This window comes from Gambusia affinis, linkage group LG07 (genome assembly GCF_019740435.1).
Source record: "Gambusia affinis linkage group LG07, SWU_Gaff_1.0, whole genome shotgun sequence".
Lineage (NCBI taxonomy): Eukaryota > Metazoa > Chordata > Actinopteri > Cyprinodontiformes > Poeciliidae > Gambusia > Gambusia affinis.
The window spans coordinates 23284776-23292617 of NC_057874.1; the positions used below are offsets into that span (position 1 = coordinate 23284776).

At 35.7% G+C, this 7842-nt stretch overlaps 1 long non-coding RNA gene across 2 annotated transcripts; it reads left to right on the top strand.

The window, feature by feature from the left end:
• Nucleotides 1–251: 251 nt before the first annotated feature.
• Nucleotides 252–4344, top strand: LOC122833866. 2 transcript variants are annotated; one of them, XR_006371079.1, is made up of 3 exons: nucleotides 252–2130; nucleotides 2441–3282; nucleotides 3379–4344. It is a non-coding gene; the product is annotated as an uncharacterized LOC122833866 (long non-coding RNA). The 2 variants fall into 2 exon arrangements; XR_006371080.1 differs by having other exon boundaries at nucleotides 2441–2579; nucleotides 2968–4344.
• Nucleotides 4345–7842: the final 3498 nt, after the last annotated feature.

The window sequence follows — 7842 nt, forward strand, 5'->3', positions numbered from 1 at the left end:
GCCTGGGAACGCCTTGGGATTCCTCCAGAGGAGCTGGAAGAAGTGGCTGAGGAAAGGGAAGTCTGGGCCTCCCTTCTGAAGCTGCTACCCCCGCGACCCGACCCCTGATAAGCGGAAGAAGATTGATGGATGGATGGATGGATGGATGAAGTGTATATTTAAAAGATATTTTAAACATCTTTAAAATATGTTTTAAAAATATTTAAAAGATATTTTTGAGCATGTATTTCAAAATATATGCTCAAAATAGAATTTTTTAAAACTCACTTAAAATTCACTTAATGTAACAGAGTTACAAATGTACTTTTGTTAAATTTTTATTTCTTATTCATTTTATATTGAGAATTTGTGAATTTTATCTCATTCAGTTATTTTTATTTATTTTGTTGTTTTTGCCTGTGGGGGTCGCTCTTCTGCACTCCGTCTCATTTGTGTTTCCTGGGCTTCCTTAGTTGGTTCCAGCCCTCATAGCTCCTCTGCTCCCCCGCCCCCTTTCCCTCACAGCGTTGTTCCCGCTGCTGTGTTGTTTATTATTGTTTGTTAGTGTATTATTTTGCAGTTTTTACCATCATTGTGTATTTTCTTTTTAAAAAGACAGTTTTATTATAATTTCCTTTTCTTTTTATTTTGGCGCGAACAGCCAGTGCTAGTTCAGCACAGCTGAGTTGAACGTTGGTTTTATTTTTACGTTTAGGACTGCAGAGAGAGAAAGAGAGGGAGTTGAAGAAGTTTTGATTTGTTTTCCCTTCTTTCCCAGGTATGTGTTTTTATTTTTAAGTTATACTTTTTATCTCTGTTTAACTTTGTCCCACTGTATTGTGTCGTTGTGGCCACCAGGTGGCGTTTTTCTCCTCTTGTTTTAGTTTAAGATTTTTGTGAGAAGATTTCTTTTTTTGTGTGTGTTAACTGTTATTAAAGTTGCAAAATGTAAATGTTACCTGACAGCGTTGTTCCCGCTGCTGTGGGACTGCAGAGAGAGAAAGAGAGGGAGTTGAAGAAGTTTTGATTTGTTTTCCCTTCTTTCTCTGCTTAGTACATTGACACAGTAGACTTCACCTCCACACTCCTTATAGTGTCATACAGACTGATGGACTGTACTCTGACTGACTCTGTCGGCTACATTATAAGTCAACATGCACCAAATGAAAAACGTACCTACAGATAAATTTAAATTTAGCACTTAGGATTTTTAGTGTTTGTGAGTATTTTTAGCTCTTAGTAATGTTGGTCTGGTAATTGTGTTAATTTGGTGATTTAGTGTTTTTGTGGTATATTGTGTGAATTGTAGTGTATGTTGTGTGTAATGTCTTGAGCTGCTGGGACTTTGAATTTCCCCTGTTGGGATCAATAAAGTATTCGTCATCGTCATCGTCATCTTTCCCAGAAATAAAAAAAGAATTTAAATATCCTGACCAAGTGAGTTCTGGAGACTTATTGATGCCATCCGTTACATTAACACTTACTTTAAATTATTAATTTCAGTATGTTTTAAATTACTTCTGAGTGTATACTTTAGGCTAATAAAGTATGCCATTTTAGGTGTCTTAATAATCTTTTACTATTTTTGTTAAAATGTCAAAGAATAAAAACATAACTGTCCTTATAGTGAAACTTGATGCAATGTTTAACAAAGTAAATAATGTGTTCATACCTCAAAATATCAAACCTTTAGTGACAGCGGTTCTACAACAAAAACAATACTTGTCCTGAACACTAAATGTAGCAGGTATCTTCAGTTTTACATCTCTCCGAATATGATCTGTTGTTTTCAGTTTTTTAACTAAAACACGGAAGATGTATTTATCCTATCCATTTAGTGAACGGCATTAGCTCCAGTTCCCACTCCAGTCCAGATGGTGGCGGTATTGCACACTTTCAGGTTTTTTTTAAACGCGCTATAAAAAGAAGAAATGCCATGAAGCCAGAAAAATTAATAGACGCTGTTCAAATTCGCCATTTTTACTCGCATAATCATGAGTTAAAAGTAGAGACGGCCTTGATAGTTTTGGTAAATTCAAGCTTGTGGCGTCCTAGTCCAAGTTGGACGACAACACAACAAGACAAGAACCGATGGAAATGAAATGTGGGTCACGAAAGGAGCTCGAAGGGACAACGTGTTGCTAGCTGGCGGTAAGTTTGCTTCCAAATGCTAATTATTTTCGCTTAATTATAAAGAGTGCAGTAAAGATATAAACAAACTTAGGTTGGTTTCAGAACCAATTATTTTATCAATTTTATTGTGCCTTATATGATTATTACTATAACAATCATTCAGCTTCATATTATAACTGCATGAAGACTCTGTGTATTGCGACTTGATATAGTTTTCTTTAATAAACTTAACCTGGTTTTAATTAAGCTTAGCATACCAAAGAGACTATTGTGAGGCTGTTGTTATAACTTGTTCATTATTGTTTTTATCTTCAATATATTTTTGCAGTCTAAGCAAATGAAGATGAAAGATGAAGCCAGGGATCAGGAATTAGAAAACCTAAAGACGTTCTCGACTCATTAGAAGCTTTGGCTCCACCAGATCACTAACCAGTTCTGAGGATTAACCCCCAAATCGTCTTTGTGGTGTAAGTCGTCTTTTTTTTTTTTTTTTTTTTTTTTTTTTATCTTTTTCTTCTTCTTTTTTTTTAACTGAGCAACTAGCTACATTTTCAACAGCAAAAACTGGTGTTACCAACACTAAGTGCTTAATAAACATGATTTGATTTAAAAAATAATTTGACAGAATTTATTCCCATTGTTAATCTATTTCTCTTTCATACATTTTATTTATTTGTTGAAAACGTTTATCTTTACTACATTAACAAAACCAGATACAAGCTCACATGACACCGCTTGCTTCAGAGCAGATTTTTTTTCTTTTGTCCCTATAGTTTTGGGGAAAAAAAGTTTAAAAACAGATGGCAACTAGACTTTTCCTGTTTCTGAAAGATGTTCACCTTTTTCACCCAAAAGGCTTCTTCAGTTGTGAAAATGGTTTGGAAGTATCAGGTTTAATGTTCTGGTCAGAACAATCACACTAATGGGGATTTCAAGGGTCATACCTAGGTCAGTGTTACTTGCTGTTTCAAATGTGTTGGGAACTGGGGATTTTGGTTTTTCTTTGTGGGTTTTTTTTCTGTTTGCCTGCTGCTTCCACCTTCATTCACCAGATGCTGCAGACCTGGAGGGGTGTGCCTGCTGACCCTGTCAGCGCACCTGTGTTTCATCATCCAATTATCCTGGAGCTTAAGAGGAGCAGACTGCCAGCACTTCAGCGCCTGAGTGTTTGTCAGTAATGGAACTCTGAGCCTCCCTGAGATAGCTCTCTGTGTTTTCTTGAGAAGTTACTCTTAGTAATCAACTCTTGTTGCCTCTCTCCATCAGGTGTTTCCTCGTGATGCCTTGTGACATTCCCTGTGAAGCCCTACTTCTGGCTTTCTGGATTTTTTTCCCCTCGTGGACCGTTGCCCACTTGTTGCCTGAGTCTCATCTTCATCCTATTCAGATTGACCATAAACCATTCCTGGATTTCCCAGCTGGGTGTTAATCTGTTCCGCCGTTTTCCTCCACGCCTGAACTTACCTGTCCGCCCTCCGATGCAGCCTCCAGAGCATCACCCGAAACAAAGTCAGCCGAGCCCACTCTCTGGAACCTGGATCAACTTAAAGAAACCAAAACCACGAACCTGCAGTTTCTCCTCTTCTTGGTAGAAATATTAAGTAAGATCAGTCTATTACTCTCGAAGTTCCCATTTCTGAAAACCACAAACTCACCATCTCCCTTTGCTGGTCCTTAGTGTGTAGAAGACTCAGATCCACTCAACCAATCTTTTCATATTGTTTTAATAAACTTTATTTATTTGATTCCTGTTCTCCTGGTGGTGTTCTGCATGTGAGTTAAGAAGCTGGATCCCAACATGACAAAATGTCTCGCTGAAGATGCCAAGTTTTTAGGTCGCAGGCCTCAAAGTGTGACCTGGCAGTGGAGATTACATAAAGTTCCCCTTCACGTTTTAGAGAAGAGGAAGCCTGAGGACATCTCCTCCCCTTTTTTAAAGGACTGAGTTTCCAAAAAGCTGTCTCAATTTGATTAATGTTTTACTGGTACAACTCATTCGTAAATTATAAACAATAGTGATCCCCAATTTCACTACTAACATTAGAAGTCTTCTTACAGTAAACTGAATTAGCAGAACAGGATATCAGAAATCTCTAAAGGAAAACACTCACAATATGTAAATAGACATAGAGGGAGAAAATGTGAGTAGAGAATTGCTGTAGTTTTACACACAAATGTGTCATTTAATTACAATGTTTGATAGATTATATTAAATTTTAACAATAAAATTACAAAAAAATGTAGACCAGAACAGTTAGAATGATAACGTGAAATTTCTGCTGCTACATTGTCTTTTTATTTATTAGGGAATATCTGCATGAAGTAATGGTTGCAATCATCATGTTAGGTTTTTACGGTTTTGCAAAGAATACATATCAAAGAGGACATTTCTAATAGCCTGAGAAGTTATACTTATTGCAGTTCCTGGTGTTTGATGCCAGAGGGGGGAAGACACCATGAAAAAAATATATGGCTTCAGGTTTCTGAGCTGCAAACATTTTCAGAAAAAAAAGACATGAATGTGCAGAACTGCTCAAATCTGAGGTATAATTTGAGTGTCCCTATCTAATTTGGAGAATATATAAGAAAAAAACTAACCACTGACAAGCTAACAATCTTTTATTCTGTGTTACCGGACACTGCGTTTGGATGGTTAAGAGGATGGTTAGGAGATCAGTTCATACATAGTTTACAAGCTCATCCAGTATTTAGCAAAAGGAAAGCCTCCATGTTGCTGTACTAAGATTTAGGAAGAAAAGTAATAGTCAGATGATGCAAATCAATTGCACGTTATTAAACAGTCTTTAGCGAGGATGCCCACCATAACAGGCAACGTTTTGTTAGCTTGCAGGTCTGATGCAGTTGTTTGTGCACAATGCAAAGATGGTAAAATATCAGCAATGCCCTTTGTTATGAACATTTTCCTATTCAAAGATGAAACATTGAATAAATTAAAATTACAGAATCAGTTATTTGACAGAAGATGCATCTCTTGCCATTATCTTTTTTCTTTTACACAGTGCATACATGTTTTTTGTTCACATTTCAATACACACCTCTCACTTCCTCATTCCACTATGACCTTTTTTCTCAGTAACATATTCAAAAAGAAAACACCCTTCTGGAAATGGGTGGTCTACATCCTCTTCACAAAAGACAAATTCAAAAACTACTCCACCCAGTTCCTTTTTCCAAGTGAGTACACAGCTCTCAAAGCACAAAGTTTTTACACCTTTAAACCTTAAAGGTCAAGTTTAAGTTTTTCTACTACCTAAAATGACATTATTTGAAGTGGTTCATTTTGTTGTGCAGTTGCTTGTTAAGATTTATGACCTCACAGTTAGACTAAGTCAGAACAATATTACTTAGAAGTTCTAAGTTAAGACAACTAAATCTGTTTAGCTTAATGATTTTGTAAAACTAGAACGGTTTAAGGCAACAGGTCTCCATGCAATTCAACTAATTTAGGTTAAGAGTGTATGGCCTGTAAGACCAAATTTCTCCTTGAGGAGATGGCAGAAGAGTTTGTGAAGATCTCTAGGACAACATTTTTCAGATGAGAGCAAAACAGGAATATTAGGTTATACAGCACCACATCTGACTGCTTTTATCTTGCTATGGTTCACGCAAATATTTCTGATTCTATTTGGGGTTTTTTTTTAACTCTCAGCTCCGTGCTTTAATTTTAAGTTCTTTTTTGATTATTGTTGTTTTTTTAGTTCTTCTGGACTGCTATATAAGGTTTTGTGAATACCCTACTGTACAATGCAAAATTGTAGCTTGAAAATTAAAGAACATTGTGTGCTCTTGCAAGAGAAAGGCAATGCCATTAAATCCCTCCTCTACTTCCTGCTTTCAGTCATAGTGGTACAAGATAGTGGTTCACAGCTTGTGAGCAGAATGGAGTAAGTGCTATTTCGAATCTCTATCTCAGCACATCTCTGTCTGTCCTCTTTTGTCTACAGATAAAAAACACAACTTCTCGTTTTGCTTTTAAGCTGATATGCAACTCTGTTACTTGGTGGATAGATATAAAAGACAAAAAAGAAAATTCTCCCTCATCTGCACTCTGTAATACTCAACATTGACCTTGTACTGAGAACACTATCATTAGGCTTATTAATATTTTAAGTATGTTTCTGCTTACCATGAGGCACCATTTCCAATGCAACACTAACATGCAGTAAAATATGGCTCAGCTTTACAAAGAAAACAGTCTTTATGTTTATGATTATGAATTTATTTCACCCAAATTGTTATATATTTTACATGTAATATGTTATCAATTTTCAAGTTTCAAATCTTAATTTTAAGTACATTCTGGATTCTCCTTTATTAATATGCAGTCAAATGTTTAATTAGAAATTAAAAGATATATTTTATCACCATACAACTGAAATATAACAATTGATCTAGTTTCTGTTTACTGTAAAGTGCTACAATCTTTCTCTTTATGGGTAATTACTGTCATAAAGATATTTTTTATCTTTACTACATCAACGAAACCAGATAGAAGCTCACATGACACAGCTTGTTTCAGAGCAGAGCAGTTTTTTTTCTTCTGCCCCTATGGTTTTGAAAAAAAAAGTTTAAAAACAGATGGCAACTAGACTTCTCCTGTTTCTCAAAGATGTTCACCTCTTTCACCAAAAAGGCTTATTCAGTTGTGGAAATGGGTTGGAAGTATCTCACATGACACAGCTTGCTTAAAGTTCTAGCCAGAACAATCACACGAATAGGGGTTTCAAGGGTCATTAATTTAGTTTAATACTTAGATCTACCTGACCGAGCTAAAGGGTCGAATAAATATTTCCGACATGACAGAAAGACCAGAAAATTACCTGTCTCAAAAATTCAGTGTGTGCATGCCTGTCAGTTTATTTGCCTTCTTTGCTTTTGATTGTGTCTCTTTGGCCAGGTGACGTCCAGATGTAATTTATCATTTATGAAAACGTGGAGGAAAGCTAAACTTATTAAAGTACACCAAGAAAAATCTATTCACAAGAAAGGAAGAGATAACAGAAAAAGTTAGAGATAGAGAGTGAGGTAGAGAAAAATAAAAGATAAAATATAAACAATAGTGATCCCCAATTTCACTACTAACATTAGAAGTCTTCTTACAGTAAACTGAATTAGCAGAACAGGATATCAGAAACCTCTAAAGGAAAACACTCAGAATATGTAAATAGACATAGAGGGAGAAAATGTGAGGAGAGAATTGCTGTAGTTTTACACACAGAAGTGTAATTTAATTACAATATTTGATAGATTATATTAAATTTTAACAATAAAATTACAAAAAATGTAGACCAGAACAGTTAGAATGATAGCATGAAATTTCTGCTGCTACATTGTCTTTTTATTTATTAGGGAATATCTGCATGAAGTAATGGTTGCAATCATCATGTTAGGTTTTTACGATTTTGCAAAGAATACATATCAAAGAGGACATTTCTAATGCCCTGAGAAGTTATACTTATTGCAGTTCCTGGTGTTTGATGCCAGAGGGGGGAAGACACCATGAAAAAAATATATGGCCTCAGGTTTCTGAGCTGCAAACTTTTTCAGAAAAAAAGACATGAATGTGCAGAACTGCTCAAATCTGAGGTATAATTTGAGTGTCCCTATCTAATTTGGAGAATATATAAGAAAAAACTAACCACTGACAAGCTAACAATCTTTTAATGTGTGTTACAGAACATTGCGTTTGGATGGTTAAGAGGATGGTTA